The following is a 26,460-nucleotide window of genomic DNA, read 5'->3' as shown; positions in this document are numbered from 1 at the left end:
CCTGTTAGTGCTTCATCTACACGTTATAGCCCTGAATTTTCCAATGCCTAGCTCTTTGCAAAAGAGAGATATTGGCAAGGAAAAGCTGTATTGTACCTTTGCATTTTTCTCCCAAACGAAAGACACTAGAATGAAAATTTTAAAGTCTACTGTTAGTGCTTCATCTACACGTTATAGCCCTGAATTTTCCAATGCCTAGCTCTTTGCAAAAGAGAGATATTGGCAAGGAAAAGCTGTATTGTACCTTTGCATTTTTCTCCCAAACGAAAGACACTAGAATGAAAATTTTAAAGCCTCCTGTTAGTGCTTCATCTACACGATATAGCCCTGAATTTTCCAATGCCTATCTCTTTGCAAAAGAGAGATATCGGCAAGGAAAAGCTGTATTGTACCTTTGCATTTTTCTCCCAAACGAAGGACACTAGAATGAAAATTTTAAAGCCTCCTGTTAGTGCTTCATCTACACGTTATAGCCCTGAATTTTCCAATGCCTATTTCTTTGCAAAAGAGAGATATCGGCAAGGAAAAGCTGTATTGTACCTTTGCATTTTTCTCCCAAACGAAAGACACTAGAATGAAAATTTTAAAGCCTACTGTTAGTGCTTCATCTACACGTTATAGCCCTGAATTTTCCAATGCCTAGCTCTTTGCAAAAGAGAGATATCGGCAAGGAAAAGCTGTATTGTACCTTTGCATTTTTCTCCCAAACGAAAGACACTAGAATGAAAATTTTAAAGCCTCCTGTTAGTGCTTCATCTACACGTTATAGCCCTGAATTTTCCAATGCCTATCTCTTTGCAAAAGAGAGATATCGGCAAGGAAAAGCTGCATTGTACTTTTGCATTTTTCTCCCAAACGAAAGACACTAGAATGAAAATTTTAAAGCCTCCTGTTAGTGCTTCATCTACACGTTATTGCCCTGAATTTTCCAATGCCTAGCTCTTTGCAAAAGAGAGATATTGGCAAGGAAAAGCTGTATTGTACCTTTGCATTTTTCTCCCAAACGAAAGACACTAGAATGAAAATTTTAAAGCCTCCTGTTAGTGCTTCATCTACACGTTATAGCCCTGAATTTTCCAATGCCTATCTCTTTGCAAAAGAGAGATATCGGCAAGGAAAAACTGTATTGTACCTTTGCATTTTTCTCCCAAACGAAAGACACTAGAATGAAAATTTTAAAGCCTCCTGTTAGTGCTTCATCTACACGTTATAGCCCTGAATTTTCCAATGCCTATCTCTTTGCAAAAGAGAGATATCGGCAAGGAAAAGCTGTATTGTACCTTTGCATTTTTCTCCCAAACGAAGGACACTAGAATGAAAATTTTAAAGCCTCCTATTAGTGCTTCATCTACACGTTATAGCCCTGAATTTTCCAATGCCTATCTCTTTGCAAAAGAGAGATATCGGCAAGGAAAAGCTGTATTGTACCTTTGCATTTTTCTCCCAAACGAAGTACACTAGAATGAAAATGTTAAAGCCTCCTGTTAGTGCTTCATCTACACGTTATAGCCCTGAATTTTCCAATGCCTATCTCTTTGCAAAAGAGAGATATCGGCAAGGAAAAGCTGTATTGTACCTTTGCATTTTTCTCCCAAACGAAAGACACTAGAATGAAAATTTTAAAGCCTCCTGTTAGTGCTTCATCTACACGTTATAGCCCTGAATTTTCCAATGCCTATCTCTTTGCAAAAGAGAGATATCGGCAAGGAAATGCTGTATTGTACCTTTGCATTTTTCTCCCAAACGAAAGACACTAGAATGAAAATTTTAAAGCCTCCTGTTAGTGCTTCATCTACACGTTATAGCCCTGCATTTTCCAATGCCTATCTCTTTGCAAAAGAGAGATATCGGCAAGGAAAAGCTGCATTGTACTTTTGCATTTTTCTCCCAAACGAAAGACACTAGAATGAAAATTTTAAAGCCTCCTGTTAGTGCTTCATCTACACGTTATAGCCCCGAATTTTCCAATGCCTAGCTCTTTGCAAAAGAGAGATATTGGCAAGGAAAAGCTGTATTGTACCTTTGCATTTTTCTCCCAAACGAAAGACACTAGAATGAAAATTTTAAAGCCTACTGTTAGTGCTTCATCTACACGTTATAGCCCTGAATTTTCCAATGCCTAGCTCTTTGCAAAAGAGAGATATCGGCAAGGAAAAGCTGTATTGTACCTTTGCATTTTTCTCCCAAACGAAAGACACTAGAATGAAAATTTTAAAGCCTCCTATTAGTGCTTCATCTACACGTTATAGCCCTGAATTTTCCAATGCCTATCTCTTTGCAAAAGAGAGATATCGGCAAGGAAAAGCTGTATTGTACCTTTGCTTTTTTCTCCCAAACGAAAGACACTAGAATGAAAATTTTAAAGCCTCCTATTAGTGCTTCATCTACACGTTATAGCCCTGAATTTTCCAATGCCTATCTCTTTGCAAAAGAGAGATATCGGCAAGGAAAAGCTGCATTGTACTTTTGCATTTTTCTCCCAAACGAAAGACACTAGAATGAAAATTTTAAAGCCTCCTGTTAGTGCTTCATCTACACGTTATAGCCCTGAATTTTCCAATGCCTAGCTCTTTGCAAAAGAGAGATATTGGCAAGGAAAAGCTGTATTGTACCTTTGCATTTTTCTCCCAAACGAAAGACACTAGAATGAAAATTTAAAAGCCTCCTGTTAGTGCTTCATCTACACGGTATAGCCCTGAATTTTCCAATGCCTAGCTCTTTGCAAAAGAGAGATATCGGCAAGGAAAAGCTGTATTGTACCTTTGCATTTTTCTCCCAAACGAAAGACACTAGAATGAAAATTTTAAAGCCTCCTGTTAGTGCTTCATCTACACGTTATAGCCCTGAATTTTCCAATGCCTATCTCTTTGCAAAAGAGAGATATCGGCAAGGAAATGCTGTATTGTACCTTTGCATTTTTCTCCCAAACGAAAGACACTAGAATGAAAATTTTAAAGCCTCCTGTTAGTGCTTCATCTACACGTTATAGCCCTGCATTTTCCAATGCCTATCTCTTTGCAAAAGAGAGATATCGGCAAGGAAAAGCTGCATTGTACTTTTGCATTTTTCTCCCAAACGAAAGACACTAGAATGAAAATTTTAAAGCCTCCTGTTAGTGCTTCATCTACACGTTATTTCCCTGAATTTTCCAATGCCTAGCTCTTTGCAAAAGAGAGATATTGGCAAGGAAAAGCTGTATTGTACCTTTGCATTTTTCTCCCAAACGAAAGACACTAGAATGAAAATTTTAAAGCCTCCTGTTAGTGCTTCATCTACACGTTATAGCCCTGAATTTTCCAATGCCTATCTCTTTGCAAAAGAGAGATATCGGCAAGGAAAAGCTGTATTGTACCTTTGCATTTTTCTCCCAAACGAAGGACACTAGAATGAAAATTTAAAAGCCTCCTGTTAGTGCTTCATCTACACGGTATAGCCCTGAATTTTCCAATGCCTATCTCTTTGCAAAAGAGAGATATCGGCAAGGAAAAGCTGTATTGTACCTTTGCATTTTTCTCCCAAACGAAAGACATTAGAATGAAAATTTTAAAGCCTCCTGTTAGTGCTTCATCTACACGTTATAGCCCTGAATTTTCCAATGCCTAGCTCTTTGCAAAAGAGAGATATTGTGCTTCCTAGCTGTTTTTTATAAAATCACTTAATTAAATCTAACTCTGATTACGTCAGAGAAGGCCAGGTACCCTACACCATAAGAGGGGGTTTGAAATTTTGACTTGTCTACTTAAAGATCACCAAAATCTGATGACAAGGTCAATTACATCCCTGGGTGGGATTGAACCTCCAACCTTTTGGTTAATAGCCCATGTAAGTGCAAGAAATCCTGAAGCACTCACTCATCATGGGAAAGTACCAATGTGTATCTTGATTATTGACTTTTTAAAGTTTTTCTAGGAAACGTTCTAGATGAATGATTATTAGCCTTTGTCAGTATTGACTTTTGCAAGGTGTCTCTGTGGCGCAATCAGTTAGTGTGTAAGGCTATTAACCAAAAGGTTGGTGGTTCAATCCCACCCAGGGACTTAATTGACCTTGTTATCAGATTTTGGTGATCTTTAAGTAGACAAGTCAAAATTTCAAACCCACTGTTATGGTGTAGGGTACCTGGCCTTCTCTGATGTTTAGATTTGATTCAGTGATTTTATAAAAACAGCTAGGAAGCACAATTTAGCAGTGGGTTGCAGAGAAAAAGAAATATGCTGGCAGAAAAATCCAATTGAGTGATTAAACAGCTCTTCATTTTCTGGCTTTATTTTTATACTAACAAATTTGTTCTCTGAAAAGTGTCCACAAAGCCAAGTCTCTGATTAACACCTTTGTAGGGATGGTTTTTCACCTATTACTAAATTAAACTTGCTTCATTGGAAAGGCAGCAAGATGCATCCTCATTTCAATGTCTACTGAAATAATACAGGTTGACACCAGGAAACATTAACGCCACTGCATCCTTGCTGCTTTCGCATGTGGAAGTCTGTTTAATGTGAAAACAAGGTGATATCTAATTAGCACACAGGTAAGGAATTAAGAAAATCTTTATTTAAGGGTGAAGATGTTTCTCACAAAATCGTTGCCCCAATGCATCATTGAAATTCAAGCTGGAAAGATGATTTTAATATATCACTTGTACATTTTGCATTGCTCTTCTGGTGACAATGTAGTTTGTTTTGTCAATTACCATTTTAATAATCGGGTAAAGAAAATTAATTGGATTTTTGAAAGAAAACAATACTGTCAATATACTATTAAAACAAATTAAAATGGTAAAAGTTATTGTACTTTAAGTAAAAATAAAAGAGCAAAAATATCAATCCCAGTTTTTGATTACTTTAATTAACAAAAAAAAATGCACATAGCAGAGGATAGTTTCGATCAATCAACCTCTGGGTTATGGGCCCAGCATGCTTCCATTGCACTACTCTGCTGCTCATGGAAGTGTAAGAGATCCTGAAGACTAAATTGATTAAAGGCCTAAAAGTACTGGACTATAAGGAAAGACTTACTAGGCTGAATATTTATACACTAGAAAAGAGGTGCCTAAGAGGAGATATTATTAATATCTTCAAATATGTAAAGATACATAACAAAGAGTTATCAGAGGAATTATTTATTAAACGAACACGTGGTCACTCGCTGCGACTGGAGGAAAGTTCAGAACGCAATGGAGGAAAGGTTTCTTCACTGTTAGGGCAATCAGGATGTGGAATTCCCTGCCAGGGAAGGTGGTAATGGCGGACTCTGTAATTGGATTTAAAAAAGGAATGGATACATTTCTGAATGAAAAAGCTATCCAAGGTTATAATACTTAAAATATCAACATGGTTAATCCGGGGGTAACATGAGTTATAGTAGCTAACTAGTCATAAAACATTATTCAGCAAGTATGTAGAATCATCACAACTTAAAACAGGTTGAACACGATGGGCAATTTGCCTCTATTCAACCTCAAAAACTATGTTACTATATTACTATGTTATTGTAGTATACAGAACACCACAATGCAATGAGCAGTGATAGTGAGCACTGATGAGGATACTAGAACTGACACTGAGCAGCAAGATGCAGCACTGGACTATTAGTAATGTACTGTAGTATGCTGAGCACCACAATGCAGCACAAGACAATGAGCAGTGATACTGAGCACTGATGAGGATACTACTGAGAACTGACACTGAGCAGGAGAGACACACTACTAGTATTACTGAGCAGCAATAAGTAACCACTGATACTGAGCACTGATATTGAGATTTCCACTGAGAGAACATAGCCACGTCCTCTCCGCTCTCTCTTCAATGCACGAGTAAAAATGGCAGCAACGCGCAGCTCTTTATATGGAATCCGAATCTCGCGAGAATCCGACAGCGGGATGATGACATTTTCCCTTGTTCAGGTTTTCCGAGTCAGGCGGGAACAACCGAGCCTGCCTCGGACCAGTGTAAACAACGTGGAGTTCGTGGGGAATTCGGTTCTCGGAGAACCGAACCCACTCCTCTCTACCTTATACCCATCAATTTTTTTATTTTCAATCTAAGCCCCTGCAGTTTTCTGTAAGCATCTGCTTCGCTATGATGATCAACAAGTCACAAGGGCAAACACTCAGGGTTTGAGGCGTAGATCTTAGGACCAGCTGCTACAAGCATGGCAGAGGTGTCACTATCACTGGTGACACCCAGAGAGGTGGCGAGGGAGATTGTAATGCAGTGCGCGCAGATAAGCAGCGCAATGGTAAAAAGGAGGCATGGTTTCATAGGTAGGGGCGTGGCCTGGTGGCCTGAATCTACATTTTGTTGCTCCGGGTGTCCCGGGGGTTGGGGGCTGCACCCGGGGACTAGTGTGTGAGCGGTGCTGGCTCCTGCACAGTGACAGGGCATGGCCACCCAGCATGACGCCTCCCTTCTTGACCATGCTGTAATTGCAGTCGCACTGCAGTTCAGCGTGATCATAAAAAATGGTGTAGGCTCCTGCTGGTGCAGACTGTATGTGCGCGCAGGAAGCCGCCACCATTTTTGTGATCACAGCGGCTGAATGTGATGTCATACAGCCGCTGTGACCACGCCCCCTGTGTCTCCTCCGTTGCAGACCCCATTTTGAAGCCTTGCCCCCGCACCGCTCCATCCCTGACTTGGAAATGGAGTGTTGCTGACCCACCTCTCCCCCCCTTCCCCGCCCCGATTGACAGGCAGAGGCGATCACATTCTCTGCGGGGTGCCGCAGAAAATGCAGGCACATGCGTATGCTCTTAGCAATTTTTGCAGTTGGATCGCTTATTGCGATTGCAATCCAACCTGAATCAGGCCCTATTACCTATCACAATGCGCTGCGGGCAGTACAAAATTGGGTTAATATAGGAGAAAAACCCCCAGACCTGTGCTCCTTAACTGTACCTGGTGGCTAGTGGAGCGGCTGCCCAGTAATCAGTGTCCACCGCAGTGCGCACACGGCCCACCCCCTACGGCCTCGCTCCCCTTCATCAGCGGCCTCGTGATCCGGAAGGGTGGTGTGTGTGTGACTGACCTTAGGATGAAACCGGAGCCTCCGCTGCAGTGACCCAGCAACCAGGGCACGGGAGTATACAGCGCCGCTGGGAGTGATGAAGCTGCAGTAAAGATGTCTATTAGACCTAGCCTGCTGCAGCCCTTGTAGATTCTCATAAAACAAGTTCTTCTTTTCTTGTCAAAATTAATAGCTAAGAATAGGCTGCCTGAGGCAGGCCCCTGTTAATTGGCCTGCTACTGAAGGCACCAACTACAAACTGAGCTCCCTGTTCATGGAAGCGGGGTTATAGAGGAGAATGCACTGAGCTTCTTGGGAACAGTCAAAAGCTTTGAGCCGGTTGGTGCCTCAGATCAAGATCCTACTCTACACCCCAATGTGAATCCTTGTGGAGTCCAGTGTACCCCACAGAAGAAATTAATGTGTCACACCCATTGGCAGCAACCTTAGAATAGCTGCTGACGGGCACAATTGAGAAAGGAAGGGGGGGGGGGGACATTTGAATCCAGCACATAGATGCAATTCAAATATGTAATTTGTACCTTCCTATTTTAAAATATAATGGATGAACCTCACCCTGTGAGAACAATCTTCATGATCAAGAGATCTAATATGTAAAATAAGTATGAGTTGGGATAGGGCTGGGGAGGGTGGCAGCTCGGGCAGCCCCTCCCCCGTCAAGTTAAGGAGATTCAACTGAGGAAGCACAAGGGAACTCTCGTCTGGGGACAACAACTGCAGGGAGACCACATCTTTTCAGATGAACATGGGAGGGCGGAAGGCTGCCTAATACTGAAGCACCATCAAATATCAAACCATATCCAACAACTAGTACAAGCATTCCTGGGGGAAGGTCTGCAGCAGACGGATTTGCATACGGTGATGTCATCCAAGCAGTGGGCCAAAGTTGGCTGGAACCCTCATCTGCATATAAAAAGAGAAAAGGGGCATGCAGGGCATGGCGGCCTTTTGCAGTGCTTGGATGACCCCTAGTTCGCATTAAACACCCCCACCCTCCTTTGGTGTGGGGCTCATGTTGGCCATGCCCCATCCCCTGAAGCATTCATGCTGATTTCTTGCAGCAGCTGGGCACTGTAACAGCTCCAGAGCTGCTCTGTAAGGCAAGTAAAAGGGTGTGGGCCCTGCAGCACCACCTGTAGTTCGCATTGTGCGTTGGAAGGCACAAAGTAAGCAGACGGGAGGAGAAGTCAGGATAGTACACAAGGGCATCCTTTTCTCTTAGTCCGTAGAGGATGCTGGGGTCACATTAAGAACCATGGGGTATAGACGGGATCCGCAAGAGACATGGGCACTTTAAGACTTTCAAAGGGTGTGAACTGGCTCCTCCCTCTATGCCCCTCCTCCAGACTCCAGTTATAGGAACTGTGCCCAGGGAGACGGACATTTCGAGGAAAGGATTTATTGTTAAACTAAGGTGAGCATCTTACCAGCTCACACCTTAAGCATGCCGCAGAACGTGGCATTCAACAGAACACAAGCCAACGGCATGAACAATTGCAGCAAAAAGCTGACCAGAACCGTAACACAACATGTGTATAACCACAAGTAATAACTGCAGACACAGTATGGACTGGGACGGGTGCCCAGCATCCTCTACGTACTAAGAGAAAAGGATTTACCGGTAGGTATTAAAATCCTATTTTCTCATACGACCTAGAGGATGCTGGGGTCACATTAAGAACCATGGGGTTATACCAAAGCTCTTGAACGGGTGGGAGAGTGCGTACGACTCTGCAGCACCGAATGACCCAACTTGAGGTTATCATCAGCCAAGGTATCAAACTTGTAAAACTTAGCAAAAGTGTTTACTAAATAGCTGCTCGGCAAAGTTGCAATGCCGAGACTCCCCGACCAGCTGCCCAGGATGAACCCACCTTTCTAGTAGAATGGGTCTTCACCTAATTCAGTAACGGCAATCCTGCCGTGGAATGAGCATGCTGAATCTTACCACAGATCCAGCGCATAATGGTCTGCATGGAAGCAGGACACCCAATCATGTTGGGAGCATACAGGACAAACAGAGCCTCTGTTTTCCTAATCTGAACCGTTCTGGTGACATAAATTTTCAAAGTTCTGACCACAGCCAGAGACTTTGACTCAACGAAGGTGTCAGTGGCCAAAGGCACCATGTGGAAAGATGAACCACCTTCGGCAGAAATTGTTGACGTGTCCTCAATTCTGCTCTATCTTCATGAAAGATCAAATAAAGGCTCTTGTGATACTGCATGGTTTGTACTGTTTTCCATGTGCTCCCAGATCTTTCAAGCAAGTAGCATGGTCAAGAAAGTTCTGTTTGAAAAGAAACAAACATTTACTGTCATTGTTATGCAAATAAACTTACATTAAAGCTAACAAGAAAGCACACTCGTTCTGTCTTTAAACTGATAAAAGAAACCCCAATAATATGGGGCATGCAAAAATTGAGATAAAACTCAGTTTTGCTCCTCTCCACGGAAATCTTTAATAAAAGGCGAAATATTTGTTAGTTCTGAAGAGAAACCAGAGCATGACCAAGATTCCACCTGTCGCCTGAGTGCCATGCCAGCAGTTCTCATTCAGCTCAAAGTGAGCACCCAATTTGAATGAAAGAAAGCAGATTTCTCACCAGGCTTCCCCTTGCTATAAACATGGTTTGTACTCTTTTCCATGTGCTCCCAGATCTTTCAAACAATTAGTGTGGTCAAGAAAGTTCTGTTTGAAAAGAAACAAACATTTACTGTCATTTCTATGCAAATGAGCTTACATTAAAGCACACTCGTTCTATCTTTAAACCAATAAAATAAAACCCCAATAAGATGGGGCATGCAAAAATTGAGATAAAACTCAGTTTTGCTCCTCTCCACGGAAATCTTTAGTAAAAGGCGAAAGATTTGTTCGTTCTGAAGAGAAACCACAGCATGACCAAGATTCTACCTGTCGCCTGAGTGCCATGCCAGCAGTCCTCATTCAGCTCAAAGTGAGCACCCAATTTGAAAGAAAGAAAGCAGATTTCTCACCAGGCTTCCCCTTGCTATAAACATGGTTTGTACTCTTTTCCATGTGCTCCCAGATCTTTCAAGCAATTAGTATAGTCAAGAAAGTTCTGTTTGAAAAGAAACAAACATTTACTGTCATTTCTACGCAAATGAGCTTACATTAAAGCACACTCGTTCTATCTTTAAACTGATAAAAGAAACCCCAATAAGACGGGGCATGCAAAAATTGAGATAAAACTCAGTTTTGCTCCTCTCCATGGAAATCTTTAGTAAAAGGCGAAAGATTTGTTCGTTCTGAAGAGAAACCAGAGCATGACCAAGATTCCACCTGTCGCCTGAGTGCCGTGCCAGCAGTCCTCATTCAGCTCAAAGTGAGCACCCAATTTGAAAGAAAGAAAGCAGATTTCTCACCAGGCTTCCCCTTGCTATAAGCATGGTTTGTACTCTTTTCCATGTGCTCCCAGATCTTTCAAGCAATTAGTATGGTCAAGAAAGTTCTGCTTGAAAAGAAACAGACATTTATTGTCATTGTTATGCAAATAAACTTACATTAAAGCTAACAAGAAAGCACACTCGTTCTGTCTTTAATCCGATAAAAGAAACCCCAATAATATGGGGCATGCAAAAATTGAGATAAAACTCAGTTTTGCTCCTCTCCACGGAAATCTTTAGTAAAAGGCGAAAGATTTGTTCGTTCTGAAGAGAAACCAGAGCATGACCAAGATTCCACCTGTCGCCTGAGTGCCGTGCCAGCAGTCCTTATTCAGATCAAAGTGAGCGCCCAATTTGAAAGAAAGCAGATTTCTCACCTGTCTTCTCCTTGCTATAAGCATGGTTTGTACTGTATTCCATGTGCTCCCAGATCTTTCAAGCAAGTAGCATGGTCAAGAAAGTTCTGTTTGAAAAGAAACAAACATTTACTGTCATTTCTATGCAAATGAGCTTACATTAAAGCACACTCATTCTATCTTTAAACCGATAAAAGAAACCCCAAAAAGATGGGGCATGCAAAAATTGAGATAAAACTCGGTTTTGCTCCTCTCCACGGAAATCTTTAGTAAAAGGCGAAAGATTTGTTCGTTCTGAAGAGAAACCAGAGCATGACCAAGATTTTTATCTGAAAATATGTGTTCTCCCTGCAGTTGTTGTCCCCAGATGAGAGTTCCCTTGTGCTGCCTCAGTTGAATCTCCTTTACTTGACAGGGGGATGCTCGAGCAGCGACCCTCCCCAGCTCTAGCCCAACTCCTACTTACCTGCCAGGTGAGATACTATGATCATGAAGGTGCTTCTCCCAGGGCAAGGCTCACCCATTGCACTCTGGGTGTGCTGCTTCTGCGATTTCCCCAAATGTGGGAAACTTGACTGCATAATTTGTGTTTCCCCTGGTCGGCTCTCGTATAATTCAGATCTCTTTGTCTCAGGTCTCTCTCCAGCCTAGTTTGCTGTCTGTTTCTACTTCTCTTTTCTTGAGCCGCTCCCTTCTATGCCCTTGCGCACTATCCTGACTTCTCCCGTCTGCTTACTTCGTGCCTTCCAACGCACAATGCAAACTACAGGTAGTGCTGCAGGACCCACACCCTTTTACTTGCCTTACAGAGCGTCTCTGGAGCAGTTACAGTGCCCAGCTGCTGCAAGAAATCAGCTTGAATGCTTCAGGGGCTGGGGAATAGCCAACATGAGCCCCACACCGAAGGAGGGTGGAGGTGTGTAATGCGAACTAGGGGTCATCCAAGCGCCGCAAAAGGCCGCCATGCCCTGCACGCCCCTTTTCTCTTTTCATATGCAGACGAGGGTTGAAGCCAACTTTGACCCACTGCTTGGATGGCATCACCATATGCAAATCCATCTGCTGCAGGCCTTCCCCCAGGAATGCTTGCACTAGTTGTTGCATTTGGTTTGTTGTTTGGGGGTGCTTCAGTATTAGGCAGCCTTCTGCCCTCCCATGTTCATCTGAAAATATGTGTTCTCCCTGCAGTTGTTGTCCCCAGATGAGAGTTCCCTTGTGCTGCCTCAGTTGAATCTCCTTTACTTGACAGAGATGTGCCTGAGCAGCGGCCCTCCCCAGCCCTATCCCAAATCATACTTATTTTGCATAGGAGAGACCATGGTCTTGAAGATTGTTCTCCCAGGGTGAGGTTCATTCATTGCATTCTGGGTATGCTGACCCATGTGATTTCCCCAAATGTGGGAAACTCAACTGCATTATTTGTGGTAGTGGGGGACTGTGTTTGTGCTTTCCTCTGGTCAGCTCTAGTAAAAGTCAGATTTCTTTGTTTCAGTTCTTCCTCTAGCCTTGTTCTTCTTTCGAGAGTTCCCTTGTGCTGCCTCAGTGTGTATGGTTATTAATCAAAAGGTTGGTGGTTCAATCCCACTAAGGGACGTAATTGACCTTGTTATCAGATTTTGGTGATATTTAAGTAGACAAGTCAAAATTTCAAACCCCCTGTTATGGTGTAGGGTACCTGGCCTTCTCTGATGTAATCAGAGTTAGATTTGATTCAGTGATTTTATAAAAACAGCTAGGAAGCACAATTTAGCAGTGGGTTGCAGAGAAAAAGAAAAATGCTGGCAAAAAAATCCAATTGAGGGATTAAACAGCTCTTCATTTTCTGGCTTTATTTTTATGCTAACAAATTTGTTCTCTGAAAAGTGTCCACAAAGCCAAGTCTCTGATTAACACCTTTGTAGGGATGGTTTTTCACCTATTACTAAATTAAACTTGCTTCATTGGAAAGGCAGCAAGATGCATCCTCATTTCAATGTCTACTGAAATAATACAGGTTGACACCAGGAAACATTAACGCCACTGCATCCTTGCTGCTTTCGCATGTGGAAGTCTGTTTAATGTGAAAACAAGGTGATATCTAATTAGCACACAGGTAAGGAATTAAGAAAATCTTTATTTAAGGGTGAAGGTGTTTCTCACAAAATCGTTGCCCCAATGCATCATTGAAATTCAAGCTGGAAAGATGATTTTAATATATCACTTGTACATTTTGTATTGCTCTTCTGGTGACAATGTAGTTTGTTTTTGTCAATTACCATTTTAATAATAGGGTAAAGAAAATTAAGTGGATTTTTGAAAGAAAACAATACTGTCAATATACTATTAAAACAAATTAAAATGGTAAAAGTTAGTGTACTTTAAGTAAAAATAAAAGAGCAAAAATATCAATCCCAGTTTTGGATTACTTTAATTAACAAAAAAAATGCATATAGCAGAGGATAGTTTCAATCTGCCTACCTCTGGGTTATGGGCCCAGCATTTTTCCATTGCAGTACTCTGCTGCACATGTAAGTGCAAGAGATCCTGAAGCACTCACTCATCATGGGAAAGTACCAATGTGTTTCTTCGTTGGTTGATGGAAGAAACATCTTACAAAAACTCTCCAGATTATTGACTTTTTAAAGTTTTTCTAGGAAACGTTCTAGATGAATGCTTATTAGCCTTTGTCAGTACGTACGTTTGTAAAGTGTCTCTGTGGCGCAATCTGTTAGTGTGTTTGGTTATTAATCAAAGGGTTGGTGGTTCAATCCCACCCAGGGATGTAATTGACCTTGTTATCAGATTTTGGTGATCTTTAAGTAGACAAGTCAAAATTTCAAACCCCCTTCTTATGGTGTAGGGTACCTGGCCTACTCTGATGTAATCAGAGTTAGATTTGAATCAGTGATTTTATAAAAAAAAACAGCTAGGAAGCACAATTTAGCAGTGGGTTGCAGAGAAAAAGAAATATGCTGGCAGAAAAATCCAATTGAGTGATTAAACAGCTCTTCATTTTCTGGCTTTATTTTTATGCTAACAAATTTGTTCTCTGAAAAGTGTCCACAAAGCTAAGTCTCTGATTAACACCTTTGTAGGGATGGTTTTTCACCTATTACTAAATTAAACTTGCTTCATTGGAAAGGCAGCAAGATGCATCCTCATTTCAATGTCTACTGAAATAATACAGGTTGACACCAGGAAACATTAACGCCACTGCATCCTTGCTGCTTTCGCATGTGGAAGTCTGTTTAATGTGAAAACAAGGTGATATCTAATTAGCACACAGGTAAGGAATTAAGAAAATCTTTATTTAAGGGTGAAGATGTTTCTCACAAAATCGTTGCCCCAATGCATCATTGAAATTCAAGCTGGAAAGATGATTTTAATATATCACTTGTACATTTTGTATTGCTCTTCTGGTGACAATGTAGTTTGTTTTTGTCAATTACCATTTTAATAATCGGGTAAAGAAAATTAATTGGATTTTTGAAAGAAAACAATACTGTCAATATACTATTAAAACAAATTAAAATGGTAAAAGTTATTGTACTTTAAGTAAAAATAAAAGAGCAAAAATATCAATCCCAGTTTTGGATTACTTTAATTAACAAAAAAAAAATGCATATAGCAGAGGATAGTTTCAATCTGCCTACCTCTGGGTTATGGACCCAGCATGCTTCCATTACAGTACTCTGCTGCACATGTAAGTGCAAGAGGTCCTGAAGCACTCACTTATCATGGGAAAGTACCAATGTGTTTCTTCATTGGTTGATGGAAGAAACATCTTACAAAAACTCTCCACATTATTGACTTTTTAAAATGTTTCTAGGAAACGTTCTAGATGAATGCTTATTAGCCTTTGTCAGTATGTACTTTTGCAAAGTGTCGCTGTGGCGCAATCAGTTAGTGTGTATGGTTATTAACCAAAAGGTTGGTGGTTCAATCCCACCCAGGGACGTAATTGACCTTGTTATCAGATTTTGGTGATCTTTAAGTAGACAAGTCAAAATTTCAAACCCCCTGTTATGGTGTAGGGTACCTGGCCTTCTCTGATGTAATCAGAGTTAGATTTGATTCAGTGATTTTATAAAAACAGCTAGGAAGCACAATTTAGCAGTGGGTTGCAGAGAAAAAGAAATATGCTGGCAAAAAAATCCAATTGAGTGATTAAACAGCTCTTCATTTTCTGGCTTTATTTTTATGCTAACAAATTTGTTCTCTGAAAAGTGTCCACAAAGCCAAGTCTCTGATTAACACCTTTGTAGGGATGGTTTTTCACCTATTACTAAATTAAACTTGCTTCATTGGAAAGGCAGCAAGATGCATCCTCATTTCAATGTCTACTGAAATAATACAGGTTGACACCAGGAAACATTAACGCCACTGCATCCTTGCTGCTTTCGCATGTGGAAGTCTGTTTAATGTGAAAACAAGGTGATATCTAATTAGCACACAGGTAAGGAATTAAGAAAATCTTTATTTAAGGGTGAAGGTGTTTCTCACAAAATCGTTGCCCCAATGCATCATTGAAATTCAAGCTGGAAAGATGATTTTAATATATCACTTGTACATTTTGTATTGCTCTTCTGGTGACAATGTAGTTTGTTTTTGTCAATTACCATTTTAATAATAGGGTAAAGAAAATTAAGTGGATTTTTGAAAGAAAACAATACTGTCAATATACTATTAAAACAAATTAAAATGGTAAAAGTTATTGTACTTTAAGTAAAAATAAAAGAGCAAAAATATCAATCCCAGTTTTGGATTACTTTAATTAACAAAAAAAAATGCATATAGCAGAGGATAGTTTCAATCTGCCTACCTCTGGGTTATGGGCCCAGCATTTTTCCATTGCAGTACTCTGCTGCACATGTAAGTGCAAGAGATCCTGAAGCACTCACTCATCATGGGAAAGTACCAATGTGTTTCTTCGTTGGTTGATGGAAGAAACATCTTACAAAAACTCTCCAGATTATTGACTTTTTAAAGTTTTTCTAGGAAACGTTCTAGATGAATGCTTATTAGCCTTTGTCAGTATGTACGTTTGTAAAGTGTCTCTGTGGCGCAATCTGTTAGTGTGTTTGGTTATTAATCAAAGGGTTGGTGGTTCAATCCCACCCAGGGATGTAATTGACCTTGTTATCAGATTTTGGTGATCTTTAAGTAGACAAGTCAAAATTTCAAATTCCCTTCTTATGGTGTAGGGTACCTGGCCTACTCTGATGTAATCAGAGTTAGATTTGAATCAGTGATTTTATAAAAAAAACAGCTAGGAAGCACAATTTAGCAGTGGGTTGCAGAGAAAAAGAAATATGCTGGCAGAAAAATCCAATTGAGTGATTAAACAGCTCTTCATTTTCTGGCTTTATTTTTATGCTAACGAATTTGTTCTCTGAAAAGTGTCCACAAAGCCAAGTATCTGATTAACATATTTGTAGGGATGGTTTTTCACCTATTACTAAATTAAACTTGCTTCATTGGAAAGGCAGCAAGATGCATCCTCATTTCAATATCTACTGAAATAATACAGGTTGACACCCGGAAACATTAACGCCACTGCATCCTTGCTGCTTTCTCATGTGGAAGTCTGTTTAATGTGAAAACAAGGTGATATCTAATTAGCACACAGGTAAGGAATTAAGAAAATCTTTATTTAAGGGTGAAGATGTTTCTCACAAAATCGTTGCCCCAATGCATCATTGAAATTCAAGCTGGAAAGATGATTTTAATATATCACTTGTACATTTTGTATTGCTCTTCTGGTGACACTGTAGTTTGTTTTTGTCAATTACCATTTTAATAATCGGGTAAAGAAAATTAATTGGATTTTTGAAAGAAAACAATACTGTCAATATACTATTAAAACAAATTAAAATGGTAAAAGTTATTGTACTTTAAGTAAAAAAAAAAGCTAAAATATCAATCCCAGTTTTGGATTATTTTAATGAACAAAAAAAAATGCATATAGCAAAGGATAGTTTCAATCTGCCTACCTCTGGGTTATGGGCCCAGCATGCTTCCATTGCAGTACTCTGCTGCACATGTAAGTGCAAGAGATCCTGAAGCACTCACTCATCATGCGAAAGTAACAATGTGTTTCTTCATTGGTTGCTGGAAGAAACATCTTACAAAAACTCTCCAGATTATTGACTTTTTAAAGTTTTTCTAGGAAACGTTCTAGATGAATGCTTATTAGTCTTTGTCAGTATGTACTTTTCGCAAAGTGTCTCTGTGGCGCGATCGGTTAGTGTGTTCAGCTATTAATCAAAAGGTTGGTGGTTCAATCCCATCCAGGGACGTAATTGACCTTGTGATCAGATTTTGGTAATATTTAAGTAGACAAGTCAAAATTGCAAACCCCCTCTTATGGTGTAGGGTACCTGGCCTTCTCTGATGTAATCAGAGTTAGATTTGATTAAGTGATTTTATAAAAAAAACAGCTAGGAAGCACAATTTAGCAGTGGGTTGCAGAGAAAAAGAAAAATGCTGGCAGAAAAATCCAATTGAGTGATTAAACAGCTCTTCATTTTCTGGCTTTATTTTTATGATAACAAATTTGTTCTCTGAAAAGTGTCCACAAAGCCAAGTATCTGATTAACATCTTTGTAGGGATGGTTTTTCACCTATTACTAAATTAAACTTGCTTCATTGGAAAGGCAGCAAGATGCATCCTCATTTCAATATCTACGGAAATAATACAGGTTGACACCAGGAAACATTAACGCCACTGCATCTTTGCTGTTTTCTCATGTGGAAGTCTGTTTAATGTGAAAACAAGGTGATATCTAATTAGCACACAGGTAAGGAATTAAGAACATCTTTATTTAAGGGTGAAGATGTTTCTCACAAAATCGTTGCCCCAATGCATCATTGAAATTCAAGCTGGAAAGATGATTTTAATATATCACTTGTACATTTTGTATTGCTCTTCTGGTGACAATGTAGTTTGTTTTTGTCAATTACCATTTTAATAATCGGGTAAAGAAAATTAATAGGATTTTTTAAAGAAAACAATACTATTAAAACAAATTAAAATGGTAAAAGTTATTGTACTTTAAGTAAAAATAAAAGAGCAAAAATATCAATCCCAGTTTTGGATTACTTTAATTAACAAAAAAAATGCATATAGCAGAGGATAGTTTCAATCTGCCTACCTCTGGGTTATGGACCCAGCATGCTTCCATTACAGTACTCTGCTGCACATGTAAGTGCAAGAGATCCTGAAGCACTTACTCATCATGGGAAAGTACCAATGTGTTTCTTCATTGGTTGATGGAAGAAACATCTTACAAAAACTCTCCACATTATTGACTTTTTAAAATGTTTCTAGGAATCATTCTAGATGAATGCTTATTAGCCTTTGTCAGTAAGTACTTTTGCAAAGTGTTGCTGTGGCGCAATCAGTTAGTGTGTAAGGCTATTAACCAAAAGGTTGGTGGTTCAATCCCACCCAGGGACTTAATTGACCTTGTTATCAGATTTTGGTGATCTTTAAGTAGACAAGTCAAAATTTCAAACCCACTGTTATGGTGTAGGGTACCTGGCCTTCTCTGATGTTTAGATTTGAATCAGTGATTTTATAAAAAAAAACAGCTAGGAAGCACAATTTAGCAGTGGGTTGCAGAGAAAAAGAAATATGCTGGCAGAAAAATCCAATTGAGTGATTAAACAGCTCTTCATTTTCTGGCTTTATTTTTATGCTAACAAATTTGTTCTCTGAAAAGTGTCCACAAAGCTAAGTCTCTGATTAACACCTTTGTAGGGATGGTTTTTCACCTATTACTAAATTAAACTTGCTTCATTGGAAAGGCAGCAAGATGCATCCTCATTTCAATGTCTACTGAAATAATACAGGTTGACACCAGGAAACATTAACGCCACTGCATCCTTGCTGCTTTCGCATGTGGAAGTCTGTTTAATGTGAAAACAAGGTGATATCTAATTAGCACACAGGTAAGGAATTAAGAAAATCTTTATTTAAGGGTGAAGATGTTTCTCACAAAATCGTTGCCCCAATGCATCATTGAAATTCAAGCTGGAAAGATGATTTTAATATATCACTTGTACATTTTGTATTGCTCTTCTGGTGACAATGTAGTTTGTTTTTGTCAATTACCATTTTAATAATCGGGTAAAGAAAATTAATTGGATTTTTGAAAGAAAACAATACTGTCAATATACTATTAAAACAAATTAAAATGGTAAAAGTTATTGTACTTTAAGTAAAAATAAAAGAGCAAAAATATCAATCCCAGTTTTGGATTACTTTAATTAACAAAAAAAAAATGCATATAGCAGAGGATAGTTTCAATCTGCCTACCTCTGGGTTATGGACCCAGCATGCTTCCATTACAGTACTCTGCTGCACATGTAAGTGCAAGAGGTCCTGAAGCACTCACTTATCATGGGAAAGTACCAATGTGTTTCTTCATTGGTTGATGGAAGAAACATCTTACAAAAACTCTCCACATTATTGACTTTTTAAAATGTTTCTAGGAAACGTTCTAGATGAATGCTTATTAGCCTTTGTCAGTACGTACTTTTGCAAAGTGTCGCTGTGGCGCAATCAGTTAGTGTGTATGGTTATTAACCAAAAGGTTGGTGGTTCAATCCCACCCAGGGACGTAATTGACCTTGTTATCAGATTTTGGTGATCTTTAAGTAGACAAGTCAAAATTTCAAACCTTCTGTTATGGTGTAGGGTACCTGGCCTTCTCTGATGTAATCAGAGTTAGATTTGATTCAGTGATTTTATAAAAACAGCTAGGAAGCACAATTTAGCAGTGGGTTGCAGAGAAAAAGAAATATGCTGGCAAAAAAATCCAATTGAGTGATTAAACAGCTCTTCATTTTCTGGCTTTATTTTTATGCTAACAAATTTGTTCTCTGAAAAGTGTCCACAAAGCCAAGTCTCTGATTAACACCTTTGTAGGGATGGTTTTTCACCTATTACTAAATTAAACTTGCTTCATTGGAAAGGCAGCAAGATGCATCCTCATTTCAATGTCTACTGAAATAATACAGGTTGACACCAGGAAACATTAACGCCACTGCATCCTTGCTGCTTTCGCATGTGGAAGTCTGTTTAATGTGAAAACAAGGTGATATCTAATTAGCACACAGGTAAGGAATTAAGAAAATCTTTATTTAAGGGTGAAGGTGTTTCTCACAAAATCGTTGCCCCAATGCATCATTGAAATTCAAGCTGGAAAGATGATTTTAATATATCACTTGTACATTTTGTATTGCTCTTCTGGTGACAATGTAGTTTGTTTTTGTCAATTACCATTTTAATAATAGGGTAAAGAAAATTAAGTGGATTTTTGAAAGAAAACAATACTGTCAATATACTATTAAAACAAATTAAAATGGTAAAAGTTATTGTACTTTAAGTAAAAATAAAAGAGCAAAAATATCAATCCCAGTTTTGGATTACTTTAATTAACAAAAAAAAATGCATATAGCAGAGGATAGTTTCAATCTGCCTACCTCTGGGTTATGGGCCCAGCATTTTTCCATTGCAGTACTCTGCTGCACATGTAAGTGCAAGAGATCCTGAAGCACTCACTCATCATGGGAAAGTACCAATGTGTTTCTTCGTTGGTTGATGGAAGAAACATCTTACAAAAACTCTCCAGATTATTGACTTTTTAAAGTTTTTCTAGGAAACGTTCTAGATGAATGCTTATTAGCCTTTGTCAGTATGTACGTTTGTAAAGTGTCTCTGTGGCGCAATCTGTTAGTGTGTTTGGTTATTAATCAAAGGGTTGGTGGTTCAATCCCACCCAGGGATGTAATTGACCTTGTTATCAGATTTTGGTGATCTTTAAGTAGACAAGTCAAAATTTCAAACCCCCTTCTTATGGTGTAGGGTACCTGGCCTACTCTGATGTAATCAGAGTTAGATTTGAATCAGTGATTTTATAAAAAAAACAGCTAGGAAGCACAATTTAGCAGTGGGTTGCAGAGAAAAAGAAATATGCTGGCAGAAAAATCCAATTGAGTGATTAAACAGCTCTTCATTTTCTGGCTTTATTTTTATGCTAACGAATTTGTTCTCTGAAAAGTGTCCACAAAGCCAAGTATCTGATTAACATATTTGTAGGGATGGTTTTTCACCTATTACTAAATTAAACTTGCTTCATTGGAAAGGCAGCAAGATGCATCCTCATTTCAATATCTACTGAAATAATACAGGTTGACACCCGGAAACATTAACGCCACTGCATCCTTGCTGCTTTCTCATGTGGAAGTCTGTTTAATGTGAAAACAAGGTGATATCTAATTAGCACACAGGTAAGGAATTAAGAAAATCTTTATTTAAGGGTGAAGATGTTTCTCACAAAATCGTTGCCCCAATGCATCATTGAAATTCAAGCTGGAAAGATGATTTTAATATATCACTTGTACATTTTGTATTGCTCTTCTGGTGACACTGTAGTTTGTTTTTGTCAATTACCATTTTAATAATCGGGTAAAGAAAATTAATTGGATTTTTGAAAGAAAACAATACTGTCAATATACTATTAAAACAAATTAAAATGGTAAAAGTTATTGTACTTTAAGTAAAAAAAAAAGCTAAAATATCAATCCCAGTTTTGGATTATTTTAATGAACAAAAAAAAATGCATATAGCAAAGGATAGTTTCAATCTGCCTACCTCTGGGTTATGGGCCCAGCATGCTTCCATTGCAGTACTCTGCTGCACATGTAAGTGCAAGAGATCCTGAAGCACTCACTCATCATGCGAAAGTAACAATGTGTTTCTTCATTGGTTGCTGGAAGAAACATCTTACAAAAACTCTCCAGATTATTGACTTTTTAAAGTTTTTCTAGGAAACGTTCTAGATGAATGCTTATTAGTCTTTGTCAGTATGTACTTTTCGCAAAGTGTCTCTGTGGCGCGATCGGTTAGTGTGTTCAGCTATTAATCAAAAGGTTGGTGGTTCAATCCCATCCAGGGACGTAATTGACCTTGTGATCAGATTTTGGTAATATTTAAGTAGACAAGTCAAAATTGCAAACCCCCTCTTATGGTGTAGGGTACCTGGCCTTCTCTGATGTAATCAGAGTTAGATTTGATTAAGTGATTTTATAAAAAAAACAGCTAGGAAGCACAATTTAGCAGTGGGTTGCAGAGAAAAAGAAAAATGCTGGCAGAAAAATCCAATTGAGTGATTAAACAGCTCTTCATTTTCTGGCTTTATTTTTATGATAACAAATTTGTTCTCTGAAAAGTGTCCACAAAGCCAAGTATCTGATTAACATCTTTGTAGGGATGGTTTTTCACCTATTACTAAATTAAACTTGCTTCATTGGAAAGGCAGCAAGATGCATCCTCATTTCAATATCTACGGAAATAATACAGGTTGACACCAGGAAACATTAACGCCACTGCATCTTTGCTGTTTTCTCATGTGGAAGTCTGTTTAATGTGAAAACAAGGTGATATCTAATTAGCACACAGGTAAGGAATTAAGAACATCTTTATTTAAGGGTGAAGATGTTTCTCACAAAATCGTTGCCCCAATGCATCATTGAAATTCAAGCTGGAAAGATGATTTTAATATATCACTTGTACATTTTGTATTGCTCTTCTGGTGACAATGTAGTTTGTTTTTGTCAATTACCATTTTAATAATCGGGTAAAGAAAATTAATAGGATTTTTTAAAGAAAACAATACTATTAAAACAAATTAAAATGGTAAAAGTTATTGTACTTTAAGTAAAAATAAAAGAGCAAAAATATCAATCCCAGTTTTGGATTACTTTAATTAACAAAAAAAATGCATATAGCAGAGGATAGTTTCAATCTGCCTACCTCTGGGTTATGGACCCAGCATGCTTCCATTACAGTACTCTGCTGCACATGTAAGTGCAAGAGATCCTGAAGCACTTACTCATCATGGGAAAGTACCAATGTGTTTCTTCATTGGTTGATGGAAGAAACATCTTACAAAAACTCTCCACATTATTGACTTTTTAAAATGTTTCTAGGAATCATTCTAGATGAATGCTTATTAGCCTTTGTCAGTAAGTACTTTTGCAAAGTGTTGCTGTGGCGCAATCAGTTAGTGTGTAAGGCTATTAACCAAAAGGTTGGTGGTTCAATCCCACCCAGGGACTTAATTGACCTTGTTATCAGATTTTGGTGATCTTTAAGTAGACAAGTCAAAATTTCAAACCCACTGTTATGGTGTAGGGTACCTGGCCTTCTCTGATGTTTAGATTTGATTCAGTGATTTTATAAAAACAGCTAGGAAGCACAATTTAGCAGTGGGTTGCAGAGAAAAAGAAATATGCTGGCAGAAAAATCCAATTGAGTGATTAAACAGCTCTTCATTTTCTGGCTTTATTTTTATACTAACAAATTTGTTCTCTGAAAAGTGTCCACAAAGCCAAGTCTCTGATTAACACCTTTGTAGGGATGGTTTTTCACCTATTACTAAATTAAACTTGCTTCATTGGAAAGGCAGCAAGATGCATCCTCATTTCAATGTCTACTGAAATAATACAGGTTGACACCAGGAAACATTAACGCCACTGCATCCTTGCTGCTTTCGCATGTGGAAGTCTGTTTAATGTGAAAACAAGGTGATATCTAATTAGCACACAGGTAAGGAATTAAGAAAATCTTTATTTAAGGGTGAAGATGTTTCTCACAAAATCGTTGCCCCAATGCATCATTGAAATTCAAGCTGGAAAGATGATTTTAATATATCACTTGTACATTTTGTATTGCTCTTCTGGTGACAATGTAGTTTGTTTTTGTCAATTACCATTTTAATAATCGGGTAAAGAAAATTAATTGGATTTTTGAAAGAAAACAATACTGTCAATATACTATTAAAACAAATTAAAATGGTAAAAGTTATTGTACTTTAAGTAAAAATAAAAGAGCAAAAATATCAATCCCAGTTTTGGATTACTTTAATTAACAAAAAAAAATGCATATAGCAGAGGATAGTTTCAATCTGCCTACCTCTGGGTTATGGACCCAGCATGCTTCCATTACAGTACTCTGTTGCACATGTAAGTGCAAGAGGTCCTGAAGCACTCACTTATCATGGGAAAGTACCAATGTGTTTCTTCATTGGTTGATGGAAGAAACATCTTACAAAAACTCTCCACATTATTGACTTTTTAAAATGTTTCTAGGAATCGTTCTAGATGAATGCTTATTAGCCTTTGTCAGTATGTTCTTTTGCAAAGTGTTGTTTTGGCGCAATCAGTTAGTGTGTAAGGCTATTAACCAAAAGGTTGGTGGTTCAATCCCACCCAGGGACTTAATTGACCTTGTTATCAGATTTTGGTGATCTTTAAGTAGACAAGTCAAAATTTCAAACCCCCTGTTATGGTGTAGGGTACCTGGCCTTCTCTAATGTAATCAGAGTTAGATTTGATTCAGTGATATTATAAAAACAGCTAGGAAGAACAATTTAGCAGTGGGTTGCAGAGAAAAAGAAATATGCTGGCAGAAAAATCCAATTGAGTGATTAAACAGCTCTTCATTTTCTGGCTTTATTTTTATACTAACAAATTTGTTCTCTGAAAAGTGTCCACAAAGACAAGTCTCTGATTAACACCTTTGTAGGGATGGTTTTTCACCTATTACTAAATTAAACTTGCTTCATTGGAAAGGCAGCAAGATGCATCTTCATTTCAATGTCTACTGAAATAATACAGGTTGACACCAGGAAACATTAACGCCACTGCATCCTTGCTGCTTTCGCATGTGGAAGTCTGTTTAATGTGAAAACAAGGTGATATCTAATTAGCACACAGGTAAGGAATTAAGAAAATCTTTATTTAAGGGTGAAGATGTTTCTCACAAAATCGTTGCCCCAATGCATCATTGAAATTCAAGCTGGAAAGATGATTTTAATATATCACTTGTACATTTTGTATTGCTCTTCTGGTGACAATGTAGTTTGTTTTTGTCAATTACCATTTTAATAATCGGGTAAAGAAAATTAAGTGGATTTTTGAAAGAAAACAATACTGTCAATATACTATTAAAACAAATTAAAATGGTAAAAGTTATTGTACTTTAAGTAAAAATAAAAGAGCAAAAATATCAATCCCAGTTTTGGATTACTTTAATTAACAAAAAAAAATGCATATAGCAGAGGATAGTTTCAATTTGCCTACCTCTGGGTTATGGACCCAGCATGCTTCCATTACAGTACTCTGCTGCACATGTAAGTGCAAGAGGTCCTGAAGCACTCACTTATCATGGGAAAGTACCAATGTGTTTCTTCATTGGTTGATGGAAGAAACATCTTACAAAAACTCTCCACATTATTGACTTTTTAAAATGTTTCTAGGAATCGTTCTAGATGAATGCTTATTAGCCTTTGTCAGTATGTACTTTTGCTAAGTGTAGCTGTGGCGCAATCTGTTAGTGTGTTTGGTTATTAATCAAAGGGTTGGTGGTTCAATCCCACCCAGGGATGTAATTGACCTTGTTATCAGATTTTGGTGATCTTTAAGTAGACAAGTCAAAATTTCAAACCCCCTTCTTATGGTGTAGGGTACCTGGCCTACTCTGATGTAATCAGAGTTAGATTTGAATCAGTGATTTTATAAAAAAAACAGCTAGGAAGCACAATTTAGCAGTGGGTTGCAGAGAAAAAGAAATATGCTGGCAGAAAAATCCAATTGAGTGATTAAACAGCTCTTCATTTTCTGGCTTTATTTTTATGCTAACGAATTTGTTCTCTGAAAAGTGTCCACAAAGCCAAGTATCTGATTAACATATTTGTAGGGATGGTTTTTCACCTATTACTAAATTAAACTTGCTTCATTGGAAAGGCAGCAAGATGCATCCTCATTTCAATATCTACTGAAATAATACAGGTTGACACCAGGAAACATTAACGCCACTGCATCCTTGCTGCTTTCTCATGTGGAAGTCTGTTTAATGTGAAAACAAGGTGATATCTAATTAGCACACAGGTAAGGAATTAAGAAAATCTTTATTTAAGGGTGAAGATGTTTCTCACAAAATCGTTGCCCCAATGCATCATTGAAATTCTAGCTGGAAAGATGATTTTAATATATCACTTGTACATTTGGTATTGCTCTTCTGGTGACAATGTAGTTTGTTTTTGTCAATTACCATTTTAATAATCGGATAAAGAAAATTAATTGGATTTTTGAAAGAAAACAATACTGTCAATATACTATTAAAACAAATTAAAATGGTAAAAGTTATTGTACTTTAAGTAAAAATAAAAGCTAAAATATCAATCCCAGTTTTGGATTACTTTAATGAACAAAAAAAAAATGCATATAGCAAAGGATAGTTTCAATCTGCCTACCTCTGGGTTATGGGCCCAGCATGCTTCCATTGCAGTACTCTGCTGCACATGTAAGTGCAAGAGATCCTGAAGCACTCACTCATCATGCGAAAGTACTAATGTGTTTCTTCATTGGTTGCTGGTGAAACATCTTACAAAAACTCTCCAGATTATTGACTTTTTAAAGTTTTTCTAGGAAACGTTCTAGATGAATGCTTATTAGTCTTTGTCAGTATGTGCTTTTTGCAAAGTGTCTCTGTGGCGCAATCGGTTAGTGTGTTCAGCTATTTATCAAAAGGTTGGTGGTTCAATCCCACCCAGGGACTTAATTGACCTTGTTATCAGATTTTGGTGATCTTTAAGTAGACAAGTCAAAATTTCAAACCCCCT

The 26,460-nt window shown here is 38.3% G+C and overlaps 7 non-coding genes across 7 annotated transcripts; 2 read left to right on the top strand and 5 right to left on the bottom strand.

The window, feature by feature from the left end:
• Positions 1 to 9,418: 9,418 nt before the first annotated feature.
• LOC135012482 (U5 spliceosomal RNA) lies at positions 9,419 to 9,534 on the bottom strand. Its single transcript, XR_010211432.1, has one exon. It is a non-coding gene; the product is annotated as a U5 spliceosomal RNA (small nuclear RNA).
• A 275-nt stretch (positions 9,535 to 9,809) lies between these two features.
• Positions 9,810 to 9,925, bottom strand: LOC135012471 (U5 spliceosomal RNA). Its single transcript, XR_010211422.1, has one exon. It is a non-coding gene; the product is annotated as a U5 spliceosomal RNA (small nuclear RNA).
• A 274-nt stretch (positions 9,926 to 10,199) lies between these two features.
• On the bottom strand, positions 10,200 to 10,315 carry LOC135012476 (U5 spliceosomal RNA). The gene has a single exon (XR_010211426.1). It is a non-coding gene; the product is annotated as a U5 spliceosomal RNA (small nuclear RNA).
• A 286-nt stretch (positions 10,316 to 10,601) lies between these two features.
• On the bottom strand, positions 10,602 to 10,717 carry LOC135012457 (U5 spliceosomal RNA). Its single transcript, XR_010211408.1, has one exon. It is a non-coding gene; the product is annotated as a U5 spliceosomal RNA (small nuclear RNA).
• Positions 10,718 to 10,987: 270 nt separating this feature from the next.
• Positions 10,988 to 11,103, bottom strand: LOC135012462 (U5 spliceosomal RNA). The gene has a single exon (XR_010211413.1). It is a non-coding gene; the product is annotated as a U5 spliceosomal RNA (small nuclear RNA).
• A 144-nt stretch (positions 11,104 to 11,247) lies between these two features.
• Positions 11,248 to 11,410, top strand: LOC135012337 (U1 spliceosomal RNA). Its single transcript, XR_010211340.1, has one exon. It is a non-coding gene; the product is annotated as a U1 spliceosomal RNA (small nuclear RNA).
• Positions 11,411 to 12,081: 671 nt separating this feature from the next.
• LOC135012179 (U1 spliceosomal RNA) lies at positions 12,082 to 12,245 on the top strand. Its single transcript, XR_010211184.1, has one exon. It is a non-coding gene; the product is annotated as a U1 spliceosomal RNA (small nuclear RNA).
• Positions 12,246 to 26,460: the final 14,215 nt, after the last annotated feature.

The sequence above is a fragment of the Pseudophryne corroboree genome, unplaced genomic scaffold, assembly GCF_028390025.1.
Source record: "Pseudophryne corroboree isolate aPseCor3 unplaced genomic scaffold, aPseCor3.hap2 scaffold_253, whole genome shotgun sequence".
In the NCBI taxonomy this organism is placed as follows: Eukaryota; Metazoa; Chordata; class Amphibia; order Anura; family Myobatrachidae; genus Pseudophryne; species Pseudophryne corroboree.
This window is presented reverse-complemented; position numbering and strand designations above follow the sequence as displayed.